The sequence below is a fragment of the Triticum urartu genome, chromosome 3A (assembly GCF_056163025.1).
Source record: "Triticum urartu cultivar PI428250 chromosome 3A, HENAU_Tu73, whole genome shotgun sequence".
NCBI classification, from domain to species: Eukaryota; Viridiplantae; Streptophyta; class Magnoliopsida; order Poales; family Poaceae; genus Triticum; species Triticum urartu.
Window position 1 is genome coordinate 184,476,461 of NC_141875.1, and position 24,696 is coordinate 184,501,156.

Here is a 24,696-nt window from a genome sequence, read left to right on the forward strand (position 1 = left end):
ACATCAATGCATAGAACCTGGCTCGGATGCCATTGTTGGGGAACGTAGTAATTCTGAAAATTTCCTACGCACATGCAAGATCATGGTGATGCATAGCAATGAGAGGGGAGAGTGTTGTCCACGTACCCTCGTAGACCGAAAGTGGAAGCGTTAGCACAACGCGGTTGATGTAGTCATACGTCTTCACGATCCGACCGATCAAGTGCCGAACGCACGACACCTCCGAGTTCTGCACACGTTCAACTCGATGATGTCCCTCGAACTCTGATCCAGCCGAGTGTTGAGGGAGAGTTTCGTTAGCACGACGGCGTGGTGACGATGATGATGTTCTATCGACGCAGGGCTTCGCCTAAGCACCGCTACGATATGATCGAGGTGGATTATGGTGGAGGGGGGCACCGCACACGGCTAAGAGATCAAGAGATTAATTGTTGTGTCTTTGGGGTGCCCCCTACCCCCGTATATAAAGGAGTGGAGGAAGGGGAGGGCCGGCCCTCTCTATGGCATGCCCTAGGGGAATCCTACTCCCACCGGGAGTAGGATTCCCCTTTCCTAGTAGAACTAGGAGCCCTTCCAAGTAGTAGGAGTAGGAGGGAGGGAAAGGGAAGGGAAAAGGAGAAGGAAGGAAGGGGGCGCCCCCCCCTCCCCAGTCCAATTCGGACCAGCCCATGAGGAGGGGTGCGGCCACCCTTTGAGGCCTTTCTCTCCTTTCCTGTATGGCCCATTAAGGCCTAATACGAATTCCCATAACTCCTCGGTACTCCCGAAAATACCTGAATCACTCGGAACCTTTCCGATGTCCGAATATAGTCGTCCAATATATTGATCTTCACGTCTCGACCATTTCGAGACTCCCCATCATGTCCATGATCTCATCCGGAACTCCAAACTCCTTCGGTACATCAAAACACACAAACTCATAATATAACCATCATCAAACTTTAAACGTGCGGACCCTACGGGTTCGAGAACTATGTAGACATGACCGAGACATGTCTCCAGTCAATAACCAATAGCGGAACATGGATGCTCATATTGGCTCCTACATATTCTACGAAGATCTTTATCGGTCAAACCGCATAACAACATACGTTGTTCCCTTTGTCATCGGTATGTTACTTGCCCGAGATTCGATCGTCGGTATCTAAATACCTAGTTCAATCTCGTTAGCGGCAAGTCTCTTTATGCGTTCCGTAACACATCATCCCGCAACTAACTCATTAGTTGCAATGCTTGCAAGGCTTATAGTGATGTGCATTACCGAGTGGGCCCAGAGATACCTCTCCGACAATCGGAGTGACAAATCCTAATCTCGAAATACGCCAACCCAACAAGTACCTTCAGAGACACCTGTAGACCACCTTTATAATCACCCAGTTACGTTGTGACGTTTGGTAGCACACAAAGTGTTCCTCCGGTAAACGGGAGTTGCATAGTCTCATAGTCATAGGAACATGTATAAGTCATGAAGAAAGCAATAGCAACAAACTAAACGATCAAGTGCTATGCTAACGGAATGGGTCAAGTCAATCACATCATTCTCTAATGATGTGACCCCATTAATCAAATGACAACTCATGTCTATGGCTAGGAAACTTAACCATCTTTCATTCAACGAGCTAGTCAAGTAGAGGCATACTAGTGACATACTGTTTGTCTATGTATTCACACATGTATTATGTTTCCGGTTAATACAATTCTAGCATGAATAATAAACATTTATCATGATATAAGGAAATAAATAATAACTTTATTATTGCCTCTAGGGCATATTTCCTTCATTGTGTTTGTCTCATGTGCATATGCGTAGTGTTTCTCTCATTAGACCTCATTCTATTCTAATCTCTCCCCTCTAAACCCATCAGATGCCACCGAGACGTGACCCAGGATTTACCTTCCCATCGAAGCTCACTCATTTGATCCAGCAACAGAATACCCTGATGCAGTTGTTAGTTCAGAAACAAGGCAACAAAAACAACAACAACAACAACAACAACCCACCACCACCACCAGTTGACAACTTAGCCCGCTTTCTGAGGTTTCAGCCACCGGTGTTTTCCAGCAGCTCCGAGCCGATAGTGGAAGATGATTGGCTCCGCAGGATTGGAAGGGAGTTAACCACTTCAGGATGTACAGATGCTAAGAAGGTGTGTTTTGCCGCACATCAGTTGGATGGACCAGCAGCCTCATGGTGGGAGAATTACATAGTGACCTATCCTGTAGCCACTTTTACATGGGATCAGTTTCAGCAAGCATTCCGCACCGCCCATGTCTCAACAGGAGCTATGAGTATAAAGAAGCGTGAATTTCGCAACTTACACCGGGGGAACCGTACTGTGGCCCAGTACGCGGATGAGTTTAGCGAGTTATCTCGCTATGCCCCTAACGATGTGGCCATAGATGCCGCCAAGCAGGAGAAGTTTATGGAAGCGCTGAATGATGAGATGAGCATGCAGTTGATGGTGGCAACATTCAACAACTACCAGGAGTTGGTAGATAAGGCTCTTATGATTGAAGGGAAGCACCAGCAGATTGAGAGCCATAAGAGGAAGTATGGACAAGAAAGGTATAATTCAGGAGCTCAACAGAAGCCTCGTCTAACCCCGAACTCGGGAGGACTTGTTCATAACCATGGAGGCCACACCCACAATGGAGGAAGTACCCATAATCATACTGGCCCAAGGAATGGGAATGGGAATGGAGCAAGCAACCATCAGAACCGCCCCAATCCAGCCACACCCGCCAAGAGAGACCTAAGCCATGTTACTTGTTTCAAGTGCGGGAAGACTGGACACTATGCCACGGAGTGCCCTGAAGCGAAGAATGGGAACGGTAATGGGAGCGCTGGGAAGAAGCCCAATCCATTCAACAAAGGAGAAGTGAACCACGTTAACGTGGAGGAGGTTGAAGAGCAGCCAAACGCGATCATTGGTAAGTTTTTGGTTAAGTCTTTTACCGCCCTTGTTCTTTTTGATACTGGTGCATCGCATTCATACATATCAAGGAGGTTTGTGGATAAGTTTAAACTACCAACCCAAACCCTTAGTACCCCTCTATTAGTGAGTTCACCTGGAGCAGAGTATATGGCTAGTCGATGGTGCGACCAAATACCCTTAACCATTGGTAGCCATGTTTTTCCGTCCGGCCTAATAATTTTTGAGTCACAAGGATTGGATGTGATATTAGGCATGGACTGGATGTCAAAGTATGGAGGAAGCATTGACTGTGTTAGTAAGTCAATTTGTCTCACCACCCCTGAGGGAAAAAGGATCAAGTATGTATCTAGACATGCGCCTAGGAGTAGCCATGTAAATACCCTCATGGGAGTTGTTCAGGAGGAAGTGTCTATAGTGAAGGATTACCCGGATGTTTTTCCAGAGGAGTTACCAGGCATGCCACCGGATCGAGACATCGAGTTTTTGATAGAACTGTTGCCAGGCACCGGGCCTATATCGAAGCGACCATATCGGATGCCCGCAAATGATCTAGAGGAAATTAAGAGAGAGATCAAGGAGTTATTGGAGAAAGGTTACATCCGATGGAGTTCATCACCATGGGGAGCCCCAGTGCTTTTGGTGGAGAAGAAGGATAAATCTCTAAGGATGGTTGTTGATTATCATGTGTTGAATGAGGTGACGATCAAGAACAAATACCCACTGCCGATGATCAATGATTTTTTTGACCAGTTGCAAGGAGCTAAGGTGTTTTCAAAGATCGATCTGCGATCTGGATATCACCAGCTGAAGATTCGAGAGAAGGATATACCAAAGACACCATTTACCACAAGGTACGGGTTGTATGAATATACGGTCATGTCATTTGGACTGACTAACGCCCCTGTCTATTTCATGAGCATGATGAACAAGGCGTTCATGGAATATTTGGATAAGTTTGTTGTGGTGTTCATTGATGATATAATGGTATACTCAAAGAATGAGGAGGAGCACAAAGAGCATTTGCGTTTAGTTCTCGAGAAACTCAGGGAACACCAGTTGTATGCCAAGTTTAGCAAATGTGAGTTGTGGTTGAAAGAAGTCGGATTCCTTGGACATGTTATGTTAGGAGAAGGTGTAGCAGTAGATCCTACCAAGGTTCAGTCAGTCACTGAATGGTTGGCACCCACTTCAGTTAGCGAGATCCACAGTTTTCTTTGACTCGCAGGATAGTATCAGAGATTCATTGAGAATTTTCCAAGATTGCAAAGCCAATGACGGAGTTATTGAAGAAGGATACCAAATTTAAATGGACGGAAGAATGTGAGGTGAGTTTTCAGGAGTTAAAGAAACGTTTGACTACAGCCCCAGTGCTGATTCTGCCGGATATACGCAAGGATTTCCAAGTGTATTGCGACGCCTCTCGCCTAGGACTTGGAAGTGTGCTTATGTAGGACGGAAGAGTTGTTCCGTATGCCTCACGACAACTAAAACCGCACGAATTGAATTATGCCATGCATGATTTGAAGTTGGCTGCTGTAGTGCATGCGTTGAAGACTTGGAGACATTACCTTATTGGAAACCGTTGTGATGTGTACATGGATCATAAGAGTTTGAAGTACATTTTCACACAGAAGGAATTGAAACTTAGGCAGAGGAGATGGTTGGAGCTTATAAAGGATTATTACATGAAGCTTCACTATCATCCACGCAAGGCCAATATCGTAGCAGACGCTTTGAGTCGGAAGAGTTATGCTAATACCCTAGTAAGCACCGCATTGCCAAAGGAGTTAGCAGAAGATCTCAGGGAACTCCGATTGGAGATTGTTCCTAGAGGTTTTGTTGCAACAATGGAGGTACAGTCTACATTACTAGGAAAGATTCGGGAAGCTCAGAAGGATGACAAAGAGATTGCTGAGATAAAAGAGAGAATGGGCAAAGGAAAGACCAAAGGTTTTCGTGAGGATGAGCACGACACCTTATGGTTTGAGGACCGTGTTTATGTGCCCAATAACATAGAGATCAGGAAGTTAATACTTCAAGAGGCTCATGACTCATCCTACTCGATACACCCCGGAAACACCAAGATGTATTTGGATTTGAAGGAACATTTCTGGTGGACTGGTATGAAGAAGGATATTGCCGAGTATGTAGCAGTATGTGATGTATGTCAGAGAGTGAAGGTTGAGCATCAAAAGCCAGCAGGATTGTTACAGCCTATGCCGATACCCGAATGGAAGTGGGATAAACTTGGCATGGATTTTATCACCGGATTACCCAGGACCAAATCAGGATATGATTCTATATGGGTAGTAGTTGATCGCTTGACCAAAGTGGCTCACTTTATCCCAGTGAAAACCACCTATACAAGTGCAAAGTTGGCTAGGATATACATGACCAGGATCGTATGTCTGCATGGAGTTCCAAGGACCATAGTGTCAGATAGAGGAACACAGTTTACCTCAAAGTTTTGGCATCAACTGCACCAGACTTTGGGAACGAGATTGGAGTTCAGTACATCATTCCATGCGCAGACAGATGGACAAACCGAGAGACTTAACTAGATTTTGGAGGATATGTTGAGGGCCTGTGCGCTAGATTATGGATCTAGATGGGATGACAATTTTCCCTATGCGGAGTTCTCATACAACAATAGATATCAAGACAGTTCGAAGATGGCACCGTTCGAAGCCATGTATGGACGGAGGTGCAGAATACCGTTGATGTGAGATGAAGTAGGAGACCGACAGTTGTTTGGACCAGATTTGATCAAGGAGTCTGAAGAAAAGGTTAAGTTGATCCGAGATAGATTAAAGGTAGCTCAGTCCAGACAGAAGAGTTATGCAGATTCGAAACGCAAGGAAATAACCTATGAAATTGGAGATAGAGCATATCTGCGAGTATCACCCCTGCGTGGAGTGAAACATTTTGGAGTTAAGGGAAAGTTAGCCCCGAGATTTGTAGGACCGTATCGAATTTTAGAAAGTATGGGAGAAGTTGCCTACAAGTTGGAGTTACATGAAGGACTATCAGGAGTTCATGATGTGTTTCATGTATCACAACTGAAGAAGTGTCATGCTGAGATGGTCGATATACCATTGAGAGATACAGTGCCCTTGGAGGCGATTCAGTTGGACAGTGAGCTGACCTATGAGGAGAAGCCAGTCAGGATTCTTGAATTTGCCAGCCGAGTCACCCGCAGCAAGGTTATCAAGTTTTGCAAAGTTCAGTAGAGTCACCATACCGAGGATGAAGCCACCTGGGAACGAGAGGATGATCTTCGCAAAGACCACCCACACCTATTTTCTAGCCAACCCGAATCTCGAGGGCGAGATTCATCTTAAGGGGGGTAGGTTTGTAACGTCCCAAATTTTCAATTTGGAATATTATACATAGATCATTCCTGCATATCATATTTTGCTGCATTTCGTTTCGCGATCCTCAAAATCCTAAGCAACTCAAGGACCCTCGAAGAGAGTTGGGGATTTCCCTGTTTTCATGTTTGAGTTTTATCAAATATTGAAACGAGGATTGTTGGTTTTAATCATTTTTCTCTCCGAAAATATTTCATATTAAAATATATGAGAGGAGATAATATGACTTTCCAAAGTATTTGAAATATTGGAGGAAAAATATTAAAATCAAATATTGGATTTTTATTCGAAGTTTATTGCTATTTTATTTGAAATAGAAAAATTGCACGTTTTTCAAAGTTGCATTTTAGGGCCAAGAAAATGTTAATCTTGTTCTAAATATTTATTTAGACGATGAAAATTTGTTTTGGCATTTTTAGATTTTTATTTTATTTTCTAGGATTTATTTAAGTTTCGGCGAAATTGTAAAAAAATGTCTCTAGCGCCCGACTGGGCCGAAGCCCAGCCGAGCCGGCCCAACCGCCCCGCGCCTCGTCTACCTCCAGGAGACCGCGAGCGTCGCCGCCCAACGCCGAGTCCGGCCGGGATTCTTCCCCCGCGTCGCCTTGCCCCCTCCCCAAAGCTAGCCCCCGCCCTCCTATATATACGCCGCCCCCGCCCCCGACTCCACCGCCACCCGAACCCCGCCGCCCGCGCCGCCGCTGCCGTCGCCGCCCCGCCGCGCCGCCGCCTGCCGCCGCTGCCCCGCGCCGCCCCGCTCCACCCGCCGCCACAGCCGGACCTCGCCGGAGCCACCCCGCCTCGCCGGACCTCGCCGGAGGTATAAGCCGCCGTTCATTTATATTTTTAAACCGATCTGTTTTTTTAGAAAACCCTAGTTTTGCGTTTTTTTAGAATAGATCGGTTTTATTTTTTTCCGATTTAGTTTAGTAGTGGACGTTCGTCCGTACGTTCGTTTTAACGAACGGTGTTCACTCGTTAGCCGCAGACAGCGAACGTTCGTTCGTTAGCCTGTTCGTCAGTTTTTCTTTTTCTCGGATTTTCCGCGATTATTTTCGATCGTGATTTCTGATCTGATTTTCGTTTTAGTTTATATTTTTGCTCGTTTATCGGAATCAGGCGATTCAAGCACCTAGTTCTTCGTCTCGAAACCCTCTTTCTGTTTAACAAACTTGAACAAGATTTTGATACAGTAAAATTTGACCATAGTCCAGATTAGTAATCGGATCTTGTTTCTTTCGCAGTTTGAGTTTCGTTGCTCCGTTTGATTTGATTCTTGTTGCAAACCGGAGTTCTTCAGTTGAAATTTCTGGTTAGATCTCTTATTTGAGTTTTACCCGTGCTTCTTTGCTTGATTGCTTATGTATGCTATTGTTTGTTTGCGATAGAACACCCAGAGTGCGAAGCGTGCTACAACGAGTCTCTAGGTTTTGCGGATCATCAGCAAGGCAAGTAACACTTTGATTATACTCTTCTCATACCCAGTTTTTATGCATTAGCTCCAATCCTCAAACATTGCATGGTTAGGATTTGATAACATGTGGGTTGGGAAGAAGTTCATGAGGAAGAACCTATTGCCATGTTATTATCAAACCCTTGGGTGTTACTTCTACGTATTGCTTATATTGCTATGCTAGGCTCAGAGACATGGTTTGGGCGAGTGAATCCATGACAGATGTGAGATTACTAATTAATGGTTCAACTTAAGGTGGCAACTTTAATACACATATGGGTGGATTGTTTGTTGGGCACCTGGAGTATCCAGTGTTGTCCTAGGATATCCCGGAGTACCCGTGTGATAATCCTACGGTCCGCCACCCAGGCTCAAAGGGAACTAAGATATTTCATGCTAGAAACTTCCGTGTGCAGCCACAAGCTATTATGGGCTCTAGCATAGTTGAGTAAGTTGCGTGAAGCTCTTGAAGAGGTAGACTAGAAGGTAGTTGGGTTGTAGGTGGTACAGTCTATCCGGAGTAGAGAGTTAATGCTTCTGAAAAACTATGTCTCGGTTATCCGTTTCTCAAACACCATGTAGTGCGAGAACTCCAATGGAGGAGATCAAGTCTTGTGGGGAAATGTGCGCAAACCTCTGCAGAGTGTATAAACTAATCATGGTTAGCCGTGTCCCCGGTTATGGACAAATCTTGAGTATCTAGTACTTGGATTATCATATGTATCTCATCACTCTAAATTAATACTGTTGGGTTGATAACTACTTCAATTGGGATTGAGTTGGTGGAACCTTCTCAATGATGTTTCAACTACCATGATAGTTAAATAAAATTCTATTCCTTTGTTGCAGGGAAAAATTGGCTTTTCGCAAAAACTATAACCATAGAGCTTTCCACCAGCCAAATATGTATGTAGTGATAGCATTATTCTGTTCTTGCTCTTCTATGTTACTTTGCCAACATATTCCATGTGTTGACCCGTTTTCGGGCTGCAACGTATTATGTTGTAGACTTTTCAGACGAGGAGTAAGGTTCGTTAGGTCGTTGCCGTGCAGCTCAGCCATGCCGTTGGAGTTGATGGACTCACTTTATCTTCCAAGCCTTCTGCTGTTATCGTATTAGATGGCCTTAAGCCATATTAATTGTAATAAGTTCTGTTTTGAGACATTCGATGTAATAAGTGTGTGATTGCTACTCTGTTATAAATCCTTCAAAGTACTGTGTGTGTCAGCATTACCGATCCAGGGATGACACTGAAGCATAGAGACTTGACTGTTTGAGGTTGGGTCGCTACATTCTTTGTGTTGGTTGAATAGATGAATCTGAGATTGTGTGATGCATATCGTAAAATCATACCCACGGATACTTGAGGTGACATTGGAGTATCTAGGTGACATTAGGGTTTTGGTTGATTTGTGTCTTAAGGTGTTATTCTAGTACGAACTCTATGATAGTTTGAAAGGAAAGAATAGCTTCGTGTTATTTTACTACGGACTCTTGAACAGATCGATCAGAAAGGATAACTTTGAGGTGGTTTCGTACCCTACAATAACCTCTTCGTTTGTTCTCCCCTATTAAGGACTTTGGATTGACTCTTTGTTGCATGTTGAGGGATAGTTATATGATCCAATTATGTTACTATTGTTGAGAGAACTTGCACTAGTGAAAGTATGAACCCTAGGCCTTGTTTCAACGCATTGCAATACCATTTTCGCTCTCTTTTATCATTAGTTACCTTGCTGTTTTTATATTTTCATATTACAAAACCTATATCTACCATCCATGTTTCACTTGTATCACCATCTCTTCGCCGAACTAGTGCACCTATACAATTTACCATTGTATTGGGTGTGTTGCGGACACAAGAGACTCTTTGTTATTTGGTTGAAGGGTTGTTTGAGAGAGACCATCTTCATCCTACGCCTCCCACGGATTGATAAACCTTAGGTCATCCACTTGAGGGAAATTTGCTCCTGTCGTACAAACCTCTGCACTTGGAGGCCCAACAACGTCTACAAGAAGAAGGTTGTGTAGTAGACATCAGGCACCAGAGGGAAAAAAACCGTGCACGTTCGCGCCGCATCAGGCCTCTGCTCCACTATGGAGGGCATTGCCGAGCGATTAACGCAAGCATGGGTGCACGACGACGACTTCGTATATGAGGCCAGAGACGACGAGGAGGAGGTCGCCATGTGCGACGGCGATGGGCAGCGGTAGGCAGACGAGGAGGTTGACTTGGTGCAGAGACTGTGTGGTCATGGAGCAGCATACCCCCTAGTAATTAGGCATGATTGTTTGGCTAATCAGGCTTGTTGTAATGGCAAGTATCATATACTAGTATCATGCATATGATACTAGTGTATGATACTACATCCGTAATGCATAGTATCATATGTTAGTATCATAGATGACTTCATTTATTAGCATGCATGACATATAGTAGCACAACATTTAATATGATACGGTATCATGATATGATACTCAACCCTCTCTTTCTTCATTTAATTCTATGCCACCTCATCAAATTTGCCTAGTTGGCATGCATGATACTACCTATGATACTCCCATTATGACCAGCTTCAACGCATTGAAGGAGTTGCCCATGTCCAGATTTTGTAGTCACGACCTGCATGCAACAGGCATTAATGTTATAGTAATTAGACAGAGTTAAAATCTAGTTACGCAAGCCATGGACGTTTGCCTTTTCCCATGGGTCATTCACTACATGCAGTATATTGTTGTGTCGTGGGGTTTGCTGGACTCAATCTTGTGGTCCAGGTAGGCGACCAACTCGTCGGGGACTGGGCGTCGGGGGCACCGGAGAACAGTTTGGAGAGTGTGTTGTGGACCCTTCCAATGTCGCGGTCGCCGACGCCGCGCTCGGCGCTGTCAGGACCCTGATTCCAAGTCACATCGATCTAGCCGGTAACACCTCATATCACTTTGCGGCCTCACGCACGGTATCCCACGGGTGTCGCCTTACCATGGACCGGGACCGTTTGCGCCTTTTGGCTCACGTATATGATAGTGTCGCTAGCATCCATATGATAGAGAACCCGGGCCGACATGGCTAGTCATGAACCCAAAGCGGCACAGACCTATGGAGACAGGCATACATGAATCACATCGAGCATGTCGGTCATTAGCGAGTGATTCCGGGCTGTAGCACTGGGCTAACAGGACTCCGGGGAACCCGGGCTGTAGCAGGCTAGGCAGGACTCCGGATATCACCGCGTGACATTTCCCTGAAGGGACAGACATAGGAACGAAGTGAAACACATGCCGGCCAGTCAAGTGTCCTGAGCAGTAGTGCTGGGCTAGCAGGACTCCGGTGAACCGGGCTGTAGCGGACTACTATGGCTCGAGGAACACTAGACTACATTTCCCCATAAGAAAGGCTGCCAAGGATAAACAACTAGATTGTCGGATCCCACTCATACCAAGCATTTCAATCATACACACAATATGCCCGATATGAGTACATACAACATGGCATCACAACAAAACTCTACAACTCAAGTACTTTATTTAAAGGCTCCAGAGAGCCATACATAACATGTTCATACAGATAGGGGTCACATGACCCGACACTCAAGTCATACAATCATACAAGCACATGCGGAAGCAACTAGTCTGAGTACAGACTCTAGAAAGAAAGAAGGCTTCTCGAAGCCTGTCTATCTACATAGGGCCCTCCATTGCCAGGATCACCACCTGGGTGGCTAGTCACTCGTCGACGTCAAGGTCTACGTAAAACCCATCGGAGGGGGCGGTGTCGTCTGAAAACAGTAATTAAGAAAACATGAGTACAAAGGTACTCAGCAAGTCTTACATCAGATCCTACTATACATGCTTATTCTCAAGAAGGTGCTGGGGTTAATGCAGCAAGCCAGCTTTGACTCTTGGCTAAGCTATCCTACGGAACTCCACCAGTAAAATAGTTTTCGCACACGAGTCCACTACTCACCAACACAATACTCCACCGGGGATCCTCCCTCGTCATCCTATGAGAGGGCCATCCTCGGTACTCACACTTATCTTGAGTCTTTTAGCAGTATCCATTAACTTGTCTATGAACTGTATAGGCAACCAAGTAGTCCTTTACCGCGGACACAGCTATTCGAATAGTTTTATACCCTGCAGGGGTGTACTTCTTCATACACGCTTTCACCACTTACCGCCGCTTACACGACATGTACTCAGCAACCTTCAAGCGGAAGCCCAGCGAGGGTGTCGGCCACGGCCTACCTAAACACTTAAGTCTCTAGTCCAGGTTTATCGCCTATCCAGGTTCCATCCGCAGGGAGTCCGGCCGAGGTTTCCACATACGGCCCCGAACGATGTGAATAGGGTCCCGAGACGCCAAACGGGCGCCCGGCATACCCGGCCACGGTGTATCTACAGCAACATAGCCCACCCCTAGGGTCAGCGCTACGCACGGCCGCCAACACATAACCTACAAACACCAGAAACTATTTGCAACTCCTGGACAGAGTACTAGGGTGATTAAGAAGCCGAGAGGGTCCATTGGTTTCGGGCCCAATGTACGGTAGTAACTGCATCTTAAATCACACATACAGATCTCAGTTCTTATGGACGGCCTCAATGAAACAACCCACCATGTACTCCTACATGGCCTCTCATCGATACCTTTACCAAAACATGTTCAACACATCCCTAATATTACCGACATAAACATTTCACTCTAGCCCATCACCCAGATGAACCAGACCTGACGCAACTCTAAGCATAGCAGGCATAGCAAGGTAGGAATCACATACATGGCTCAATCAACTCCTACACATGCTAGTGGGTTTCATCTAGTTACTGTGGCAATGACAGGTCATGCAGAGGATAAGGGTTCAACTACCGTAACACACAGCAGTTTGAATCGCATTGTCTTAATGCAGTAGACAAGAGCAGAAGCGAGAACATGGGTATGTATCGGAATGATCAATGGTTGCTTGCCTGATGGAGTGGTAGTGGGATACTGCCCTTCAGTTGGATACTCGTGAATATCCTCGGAGGCAGAACCTACCACGAAGAACACATCGGAACACAATCAACACATGAGGATATGCAACAATATGATGCATGCTATGACATGGCAATATGAATGTGTCTTGGCCTAATGCAAGTTATAATAGAAAGGAATGAACTCATTTGAATCAAAGATTCAAATATTAGCTCATTAAACATGGCCTTAATAGTGCATTTCCTTATTCTGCTTAAACAGCAAGGTAAACTTGTTTTGTCATGCATGAAACCATTACAGATGGATAGATTGAATTTTTCTTATCATTTTTCATATATAAATCTTTGCATTTGGAGCTATGGTTGATTTTCTATGATTTTTAGAAGTTTTGACTATTTTCTGGAATTTCCTGTATAAGAATAATTCCAGTAATTTAATTACTGCGTCAGCATTACATCAGGGTGACGTCAGTGGACAACGGGGACGTCCAGGTCAAACCTGACTGGTGGGTCCCGCATGTCAGTAGTTAATTTAGCTAATTATTTTTAGTTAAAACTAATCTGATTTAGTTAACAGAGGGGGCCCACTTGTCATTGACTCAGGGGAGTCAAACTGGGGTCAAACCCCTGGTCGGCGGGGCTAATCCCACCGGCGTTGAGCCGCCGGCGAGGCCGAGACGGCGGACAATTCGGATTTGGTCCCCTGGTGACCAAATCGACGGCGGAGACGTGCTACGCGTAGCTGGGGCTCGCGCGCATCTAGTGGGGCAAGTGGGAGGAGCTGGGGTGGAGCGAGCTTGCCGGAATCGAGCTCGTGGCGGCGGCCGGAGTTCGCACGGGGTTGGTTTCGAGGCTACGGTGCACGGGAGAAGGAGCTGGTGGTGGCTACGGGTTCCTGGTGCTGCGCTGAGCTCAACGGTGGGCTTGGCTTCGAGCCACTGTGGCTCTGGCCACGACGGCGCCATGGCCGGCGGCGGGGAGCTCTCGGGTGCGGTGGAGGTGGTGGCTACAGGGGCCAAACAAGCACGGGAGCTAGGGGAAAAGTAGGAGGAGCTCACAGCGGGGGCGGAGAGGGGGTCAGTGAGCTTGGGGAGGTCCTGGCGGCGGTGAATCGACTGGAGATGGCTCGGGTGCCCGAGGTTGAAGACGAGGGAGAAGACGGCGTTCAGCGGCGGTTGGAGTCGCGTGGGTCGGCGGGGAGGTGCAGGGCGACGAGGCGGAGCTATTGGGGTCGTCGGAGGGGCGAGGGGCTGGCTCTGGTGGCAACTACGGCGATCGGCGGCGAGGTTCGCGCTCGGCCATCATGGGGGAGAGTGAGAGAGACGAAGGGAAGAGTGCGAGAGGATGAGAGGGGGACGTGGGGGTCGCGTGGCATCCCTGGACGTCTCCAAGGCGTCGGCGGAAGCAGGAGGTGGCCGGCGTGTGGCCGCGGGCGCCGGCCACGCGCTCCGCGTCCTTCTGGCGGGAGGAGGACGACGACTGGCAAGCCAGTCGGTGGGCCGGGCCAGGTGGGCTGGGCCAGCACAGGTAAGGCCCAGGTGGCTTCCCTCTCTCTCTTTTTTTCTAATTTGTTTCTGTTTTTCTATTTAACTGCAACTGTTGGGCTTTAATTAAAATACTAAAACGTTTCCAAAAATCCTGAAAATAATTGTGGGCTCTGTTTAGATTATTTCCAACAGCAAACATTTATTTCCAGAATTATTTGAGCATTTAAATTATTTTATAGCATTTAAATGCCCAAATTCAAATACTTATGGTTTAATTCAATGACCTTCTGTTGACCTAGAAAATTGTGCACCAATTTTGCCAGAGGTTCTAACCCAAGACAAAGAGGGTGAACTTTTTAGAAGGGCATTTCAGGTTCATTGAAAATAATTTTAGTAAACCCTAGTTGTTTCTAGGGGGGTGTTGGGGGTTCTGTCATCCCCATTTCAAATTTAAGAGGAAAATAAACATGATGCACACTCTAATGCTTGAACTAGCTAGGGTGTGACAACTCACCCCCACTCAAAAGAATCTCGTCCCGAGATTTAGGATCCTCCGGGAAGAAGGTGGGGTACTCGAGTCGAAGACGATCCTCCCTTTCCCAAGTGGCTTCTTTCTCGGAATGGGGTGACCATTGAACCTTAAGAAACTTGATATTATGACGTCGAGTGGTACGCTCAGCTTGATCAAGGATACGAACGGGATATTCTCGATAGGAGAGGTTATCTTGTAGAACAAGTGTTTCGTGGTCCACTCCACAGATAGGATCTGCGAAGCAATGCCTGAGTTGTGAAACGTGGAAGACATCGTGAACTCTGGAAAGATGCGGAGGTAGTTCCAATTGGTAGGCAACTTCTCCTCATTTGGCAAGAATGCGAAAGGGTCCAATGTAACGAGGAGCCAATTTGCCTTTGATACCGAAACGATGGGTTCCCTTTAACGGAGTAACCCGAAGGTAAGCCTTCTCGTTGACTCCATAAGTCATTGGCTTATGTTTACGATCATATTGACTCTTTTGACGAGATTGGGCTGTTTTCAATTTCTCACGAATAACGCGAACCTGCTCTTCTGCTTCCTGAATCATATCCGGGCCAAAGAGTTGTCTTTCCCCGGTTTCTGACCAGTTAAGAGGCGTTCGACATTTTCGTCCATAGAGAACTTCGAAAGGAGCCTTGCCCAAGCTGGCTTGATAACTATTGTTATAAGCAAACTCCGCGAATGGGAGGCAATTCTCCCAACCCATTCCGAATGAGATGACAGAGGCTCGGAGCATATCTTCCAGAATTTGATTGACTCGCTCTACTTGACCACTTGATTGAGGATGGAAGGCGGTACTAAAAGAGAGACGAGTTCCCATAGCATTTTGGAAACTTTCCCAAAATCGAGAGGTAAAGAGACTCCCACGGTCTGAATTAATTTCCAATGGAACAGCATGAAGAGACACTATTCGGGACATGTATAAATTGGCTAGCTGGCTAGCGGTGATACTCTCACGAACAGGTAGAAAGTGGGCTACTTTGGAAAGTCGGTCGATCACGACGAAGATGGCATTATTCCCTCTCTTGGTCCTAGGAAACCCAGTGATGAAATCCATACTGATTTTATCCCATTTCCATTCAGGAATAGCCAAAGGTTGAAGGGTGCCAGCAGGCCGTTGATGCTCTGCTTTAACACGACGACAAACATCGCAATTACCAATGTAATGAGCGATTTCTCTCTTCATCCTAGTCCACCAAAACCTCTGGCGTAGGTCTTGATACATTTTGGTACTACCGGGATGAATGGTGAGAGGGGATTCATGAGCTTCCTTAAGGATCAGCCGCCTCAGGTTTCGTGCCTTTGGAACCACAAGGCGATTTCCAAAGTATACGACACCTTGATCATCAATGGAGAAACAATTCGTGACTCCTTTCTTAATGTTTCTTTTAATACGGGAGATTCCCGGATCTACCTTCTGTGCCTTGATGATCTGATCCGTAAGGGTAGGTTTCCCCACCAGGGTGGATAGGAATCCTCGAGGAACAATGTGAGGATTAAGCTTACGAAATTCCTCATGGAGAAGTGGTTGACTTTGTTGTAACATCAGGTTGTTACAATAGGACTTACGGCTTAGCGCATCAGCCATGACATTGGCTTTGCCCGGGGTGTAAGTTATTCCTAAGTCGTAATCCGAGATCAACTCAACCCAACGTCTTTGCTTGAGATTCAAATCTGGTTGGGTGAAGATATATTTCAAACTTTGGTGATCGGTGAAGATTTTGCAACGATTACCGAGGAGGTAATGTCGCCAGGTTTTAAGTGCATGGACTACAACTGCAAGCTCTAGATCATGTGTGGGATAATTTTCCTCATGTGGGTGTAATTGCCGTGAAGCATAGGCAATTACCTGACGATCTTGCATGAGTATGCAACCTAGTCCTTGTCGCGAGGCGTCGCAATAGATAATAATGTCCTTGGAGAAGTCTGGTGGTACCAGTACGGGAGATGATGTCAGGCGTCTTTTCAGTTCCTGAAAGCTGAACTCGCACTGTGGAGTCCACTCGATCCTTTTATCTTTCTTGAGGAGTTCAGTTAGAGGTTTAGCAACCTTGGAGAAATTCTCGACGAAGCGGCGGCAATAGCTTGCTAAGCCAAGGAAGCTCCGAACTTGCTTGACGTCTCAGGTGGAGTCCAATCAAGGACGGCTTGAACTCGCTCGGGATTGATAGCAATACCCTTACCAGAGATTACATGGCCTAGATAGGTCACTTCTGGCAACCAAAATTCACACTTGAAGAATTTGGCATAAAGGCGATGCTCTCGAAGTTTCATCAATACCAGCCTTAGATGTTCGGCATGTTCCTCTTCATTCTTGGAGTAGATGAGTATGTCATCGAGGTATACTACGACGAATTTATCCAAGTACTCCATGAAAACCGAGTTCATTAACCGCGAGAAGGTGGCTGGGGCATTGGTTAAACCGAAGGACATCACGGTGTACTCGTATTGGCCATAACGAGTAGCAAAGGCCGTTTTGGGAATGTCCCCGTTTCTGATTTTTATTTGATGGTAGCCCAACCTAAAATCCATCTTGGAAAAGACTGAGGATCCAGCGAGCTGATCATACAGATCATTGATCCTGGGAAGAGGGTATTTGTTCTTGATGGTGACCAAGTTGACAGGTCGATAATCCACAACCATTCGATCCATTCCATCCTTCTTCTTAACGAAGAGGACGGGGCAAGCCCAAGGAGAGGAACTAGGACGGATGAAACCCTTTTTCAAGGACTCATCGAGTTGGTTCTTAAGCTCGGCTAGTTCTAAGGGTGCCATCTTGTAGGGTCTTCTAGAAATTGGAACGGTTCCTGGAAGAAGGTCTATCACAAACTCGACATCCCTGTCAGGTGGAACACCTGGCAGTTCTTCTGGAAAGACATCCGAAAAGTTTCGGACTACCGAAACATCCTCAAGGTCTGGAAGGGGGTTGGCATTTAAGGAGTAAAGCTGGCGCTTGGCCACTCGAGTTAAGACATTGACTGTCTTGCCCGATGGGTGAGTAAGTTGAACGGTTCTAGTGGCACAATCGATCTTAGCATAATGAGCTGACATCCAGTCCATACCCAAGATGATGTTTATGTCCGAGGACTTGAGAGCTATTAAGGATGCAAGGAAGACAAGTCTATCGACAAGGATTTCGTTCCCATGGCTTACTCTAGAAGTTTGCCATCTAGAGCCAGGAGTTTGAATTTCCATGGTAGAGCGCATGTCACAGAATGTCGTGTTGTGCAATCGAGCATAGTTCTCGGATATGAATGAATGAGATGCTCCAGTATCGAAAAGAATATATGCCGAATGGCAGTTAACAAGGAGCGTACCAAGAACAACGTTGGGATCCTCATGAGCCTCCTTGGCCGAAACATAGTTGACATGGCCACGGGCAGTGGTGACCGGCTTGGCATAGAATGTCTTTCCCGTAGGCTTACCACGGCCAATGGACTTTCCAGTTTGAATGGGGTTGTTGTTCTGGGGACACTCTCGGCTATAGTGACCCGGCTCTCCACACTTAAAGCATGTCACCATATTGGGGCGTGGAGCAGCGTTAGCAGCGGGGCCACCATAGGGCTTGGGCGGTGCAAATTGCTGGTTGGGACGAGGCGCCTCAAAGGATGGCCTCGGAATGAACCTGGGTGGCAGTGCCGTGCTTGGAATCCACACCCGGCGCTTCTGAGCTCCAAAGCCGGATGAAGAGCCAAAATCACGGGAGTGCTTGCGTGAAGCGTCATAATCAGTCTGGCCTGTCTCAGCGCTGATGGCTTTATTGACCAACTTCTGAAAGGAGGTGCACTCGTGTAGACGAAGATCGCGGCGAAGCTCAGGGCTAAGTCCCTTGCGGAACCTTGCCTGCTTCTTAGCGTCAGTAGATACCTCTTGAGGGGCATAAAGTGCCAGATTCCCAAATTCACGACTATAAGCATCCACAGTCAGTCTTCCTTGGGTGAAGTTGCAGAACTCCTCCCTCTTGCGATCCATGAGACCTTCCGGAATGTGATGCTCACGGAAAGCCTCACTGAATTCAGCCCAAGTAGTGATTTGGCCGACCGGGCGCATAGCTTCGAAGTTTTCCCACCAAAGGCTAGCAGGGCCTTCGAGATGATAGGCAGCATAGGTAACCTTGTCGGCTTCAGCTACGTTGGCAGAACGTAGCTTGTGGGTAATGCTGCGAAGCCAGTCATCCGCGTCGAGGGGTTCGACGGAATGGTTAAACTTTGGTGGGTACAGCTTGATAAAGTCATTGATTGACACCAAGTCATTTCGCGGTTGGCGTGCAGTGTTCTGCTCAATCCGCTCCAGCAGGCGGTTAGTCTCACGCTTGTTTCTTTCCGCCTCTAGCATTACTTCGGCCAGAGAAGGTGGGTGAGGCAGATTTTCACCCCTAGCTGCACTGGCTTCCCCCTGCTCCGAGGCAGTAGGGTTGCTGCGGGTGTTGACCATCCTAGGAGAAAACAAGACAATGGTTTAGATAAGGATGGCTCAAACTTAGCAAGGAAGTGCAGAATGTAATGGATAACACAGAATGCAGAGATGTTCATCCGTATGTCATGGTAATATAGAACTGCCATCTATATACCAACGGTCATACACATCGTACATAGTTTAGTACAAGCCCAGGCTACAGTACAACTATGATGGAAGACGTTACATCTCATCGGAGGCATTCCAAGCTCCTATACATTATTTGTCTACTTCTCCGGAATTGACTACACACAGAGTCATATTCCACGGGTCACGCAGGACAGTGGAGATACAACTATTACAATACTAGTGATACTACTACCAACTCAGACAGCTCCATAGTAGTCCTCATAGAAGTCACCTCCATAGCCTGGAAGTTCAACGTGACCATCCGGGAACAGACGGTCCTGAGGAGCCTGTAGACCATAGGGGCTAGGATGAGGTCTTGGACCAACAAACGGTGGCCTGCGGGGACCGCGGGGTGGGGTGATGCCTCCCACATCACGCCAATCCACCATGTCTGGCAGAGCTGATCTCACAGGATACAGATCCCTTGTATCCATACATCCAGCTTGCACCGCAGGTGCAAACCGAGTCAATGTAGCCCAATGATCAGCACGAGTATTGAAAAGCTCCAGCCTCAAGGCCCGATTCTCTCGGTCCTTATCTTCGAGCATCTCGGCAGTGGTATGAGTTAATGAGTCCTCCTGAGTGGAGTCAGCATAGATAGCCTGAAGATACCCTTGTGCTCCCGGAAGTGAAGCTGGCATGTAACGGAAGTCGGTGTTCCGAAGCAGGCCAGTCCGGACTCGCATGATGGTCATCATAGAATAGGCAGCATCCTGCACAGCCATCTCAACAGTAACCCCCAGTCCATAGGAACAGTGAAGGGGCTCGGTAGATCCAGGATAAGAAGAAAATATCCTGACGGTGCAGAAATATTGGCTTTGATTAAAGTCTCGGAATTGCTCTTCGGCGGTGTATTCGGGATACCAACGGTAACCCGTCTCGATCATTACCCGGACTAACATAGCAGTATGACCGGGCACGTCGAGGCACCGGGTCAGGCGAACCACTTGGTTGTGAACACGGTTGGCCATCTGAAAGCACAACCATAATGCAAAGACATCAGAATTTCTAGGGAAAATTGGACAGCATAACAGCTGTAAATGCTCAGTAAAAGATTTGAGACATCCACAACAGTTCGCAATACCACTCAACAACATCATATCAAGGTTCTGATCCAATTAGCAACATACTAAGAATAGTAGAAACTGAACTGGGACTTGTAACAACAATCCTATAAGCTACTACGGATTAGTAACACGTGAACCTGATAGAAGAAGAGAGCCTAGTCCTTAACCCATGTTGAATGAGAAGAGAATGACTCAGATCAGAGGCATAGGGTAAAGGAGTAAAAGAGCCTTACGTTCCATCCCACAATCAATTCCCCTACATATAACTAAAGCATTTCTAGACTCGACATCGACCAGTTTGGCTCAACGAACCTACAGGCAGTCCGGCTCTGATGCCAACGCTGTCAGGACCCTGATTCCAAGTCACATCGATCTAGCCGGTAACACCTCATATCACTTTGCGGCCTCACGCACGGTATCCCACGGGTGTCGCCTTACCATGGACCGGGACCGTTTGCGCCTTTTGGCTCACGTATATGATAGTGTCGCTAGCATCCATATGATAGAGAACCCGGGCCGACATGGCTAGTCATGAACCCAAAGCGGCACAGACCTATGGAGACAGGCATACATGAATCACATCGAGCATGTCGGTCATTAGCGAGTGATTCCGGGCTGTAGCACTGGGCTAACAGGACTCCGGGGAACCCGGGCTGTAGCAGGCTAGGCAGGACTCCGGATATCACCGCGTGACATTTCCCTGAAGGGACAGACATAGGAACGAAGTGAAACACATGCCGGCCAGTCAAGTGTCCTGAGCAGTAGTGCTGGGCTAGCAGGACTCCGGTGAACCGGGCTGTAGCGGACTACTATGGCTCGAGGAACACTAGACTACATTTCCCCATAAGAAAGGCTGCCAAGGATAAACAACTAGATTGTCGGATCCCACTCATACCAAGCATTTCAATCATACACACAATATGCCCGATATGAGTACATACAACATGGCATCACAACAAAACTCTACAACTCAAGTACTTTATTTAAAGGCTCCAGAGAGCCATACATAACATGTTCATACAGATAGGGGTCACATGACCCGACACTCAAGTCATACAATCATACAAGCACATGCGGAAGCAACTAGTCTGAGTACAGACTCTAGAAAGAAAGAAGGCTTCTCGAAGCCTGTCTATCTACATAAGGCCCTCCATGGCCAGGATCACCACCTGGGTGGCTAGTCACTCGTCGACGTCAAGGTCTACATAGAACCCATCGGAGGGGGCGGTGTCGTCTGAAAACAGTAATTAAGCAAACATGAGTACAAAGGTACTCAGCAAGTCTTACATCAGATCCTACTATACATGCTTATTCTCAAGAAGGTGGTGGGGTTAATGCAGCAAGCCAGCTTTGACTCTTGGCTAAGCTATCCTACGGAACTCCACCAGTAAAATAGTTTTCGCACACGAGTCCACTACTCACCAACACAATACTCCACCGGGGATCCTCCCTCGTCATCCTACGAGAGGGCCATCCTCGGTACTCACACTTATCTTAAGTCTTTTAGCAGTATCCATTAACTTGTCTATGAACTGTATAGGCAACCAAGTAGTCCTTTACCGCGGACACGGCTATTCGAATAGTTTTATACCCTGCAGGGGTGTACTTCTTCATACACGCTTTCACCACTTACCGCCGCTTACACGACATGTACTCGGCAACCTTCAAGCGGAAGCCCAGCGAGGGTGTCGGCCACGGCCTACCTAAACACTTAAGTCTCTAGTCCAGGTTTATCGCCTATCCAGGTTCCATCCGCAGGGAGTCCGTCCGAGGTTTCCACATATAGCCCCGAACGATGTGAACAGGGTCCCGAGACGCCAAACGGGCGGCCGACATACCCGGCCACGGTGTATCTACCGCAACATAGCACACCCCTAGGGTCAGCGCTACGCACGGCCGCCAACACATAACCTACAAACACCAGAAACTATTTGCAACTCCTGGACAGAGTACTAGGGTGATTAAGAAGCTGAGAGGGTCCATTGGTTTCGGGCCCAATGTACGGTAGTAACTGCATCTTAAATCACACATACAGATCTTAGTTCTTATGGACGGCCTCAATGAAACAACCCACCATGTACTCCTACATGGCCTCTCATCGATACCTTTACCAAAACATGTTCAACACATCCCTCATATTACCGACATAAACATTTCACTCTAGCCCATCACCCAGATGAACCAGACCTGACGCAACTCTAAGCATAGCAGGCATAGCAAGGTAGGAATCACATACATGGCTCAATCAACTCCTACACATGCTAGTGGGTTTCATACAGTTACTGTGGCAATGACAGGTCATGCAGAGGATAAAGGTTCAACAACCGTAACACACAGCAGTTTGAATCGCGTTGTCTTAATGTAGTAGACAAGAGCAGAAGCGAGAACATGGGTATGTATCGGAATGATCAATGGTTGCTTGCCTGATGGAGTGGTAGTGGGATACTGCCCTTCAGTTGGATACTCGTGAATATCCTCGGAGGCAGAACCTACCACGAAGAACACATCGGAACACAATCAACACATGACGATATGCAACAATATGATGCATGCTATGACATGGCAATATGATGTGTCTTGGCCTAATGCAAGTTATAATAGAAAGGAATGAACTCATTTGAATCAAAGATTCAAATATTAGCTCATTAAACATGGCCTTAATAGTGCATTTCCTTATTCTGCTTAAACAGCAAGGTAAACTTGTTTTGTCATGCATGAAACCATTACAGATGGATAGATTAAATTTTTCTGACCATTTTTCATATATAAATCTTTGCATTTGGAGCTATGGTTGATTTTCTATGATTTTTAGAAGTTTTGACTATTTTCTGGAATTTCCTGTATAAGAATAATTCCAGTAATTTAATTACTGCGTCAGCATTACGTTAGGGTGACATCAGTGGTCAACGGGGATGTCCAGGTCAAACCTGACTGGTGGGTCCCGCATGTCAGTAGTTAATTAAGCTAATTATTTTTAGTTAAAACTAATCTGATTTAGTTAACAGAGGGGCCCACTTGTCATTGACTCAGGGAGTCAAACTGGGGTCAAACCCCTGGTCGGCGGGGCTAATCCCGCCGGCGTTGAGCCGCCGGCGAGGCCGAGACGGCGGAGGGCTTCGGATTTGGTCCCCCGGTGACCAAATCGACGGCGGAGACGTGCTACGCGTAGCTGGGGCTCGCGCGCATCTAGTGGGGCAAGTGGGAGGAGCTGGGGTGGAGCGAGCTCGCCGGAATCGAGCTCGTGGCGGCGGCCGGAGTTCGGGTGGGGTTAGTTTCGAGGCTACGGTGCACGGGAGAAGGAGCTGGTGGTGGCTACGGGTTCCTAGTGCTGCGCTGAGCTCAACGGTGGGCTTGGCTTCGAGCCACTGTGGCTCTGGCCACGACGGCGCCATGGCCGGCGGCGGGGAGCTCTCGGGTGCGGTGGAGGTGGCGGCTACAGGGGCCAAACGAGCACGGGAGCTAGGGGAAAAGGAAGAGGAGCTCACAGCGGGGTCGGAGAGGGGGTCAGCGAGCTCGGGGAGGTCCTGGCGGCGGCGAATCGACCGGAGATGGCTCGGGTGCCCGAGGTTGAAGACGAGGACGAAGACGGCGTTCGGCGGCGGTTGGAGTCGCGTGGGTCGGCGGGGAGGTGCGGGGCGACGAGGCGGAGCTATTGGGCTCGTCGGAGGGGCGAGGGGGTGGCTCTGGTGGCAACTACGGCGATCGGCGGCGAGGTTCGCGCTCGGCCATCGTGGGGGCGAGTGAGATAGACGAGGGGGAGAGTGCGAGAGGATGAGAGGGGGACGTGGGGGTCGCGTGGCATCCTTGGACGTCTCAAGGCGTTGGCGGAAGCAGGAGGTAGTCGGCGTGTGGCCGCGGGCGCCGGCCACGCGCTCCGCGTCCTTCTGGCGGGAGGATGACGACGACTGGCAAGCCGGTCGGCTGGGCCGGGCCAGGTGGGCTGGGCCAGCACAGGTAAGGCCCAGGTGGCTTCCCTCTATCTTTTTTTCTAATTTGTTTCTGTTTTTCTATTTAACTGCAACTGTTGGGCTTTAATTAAAATACTAAAACGTTTCCAAAAATCCTGAAAATAAGTGTGGGCTCTGTTTAGATTATTTCCAACAGCAAACATTTATTTCCAGAATTATTTGAGCATTTAAATTATTTTATAGCATTTAAATGCCCAAATTCAAATACTTATGGTTTAATTCAATGACCTTCTGTTGACCTAGAAAATTGTGCACCAATTTTGGCAGAGGTTCTAGCCCAAGACAAAGAGGGTGAACTTTTTAGAAGGGCATTTCAGGTTCAT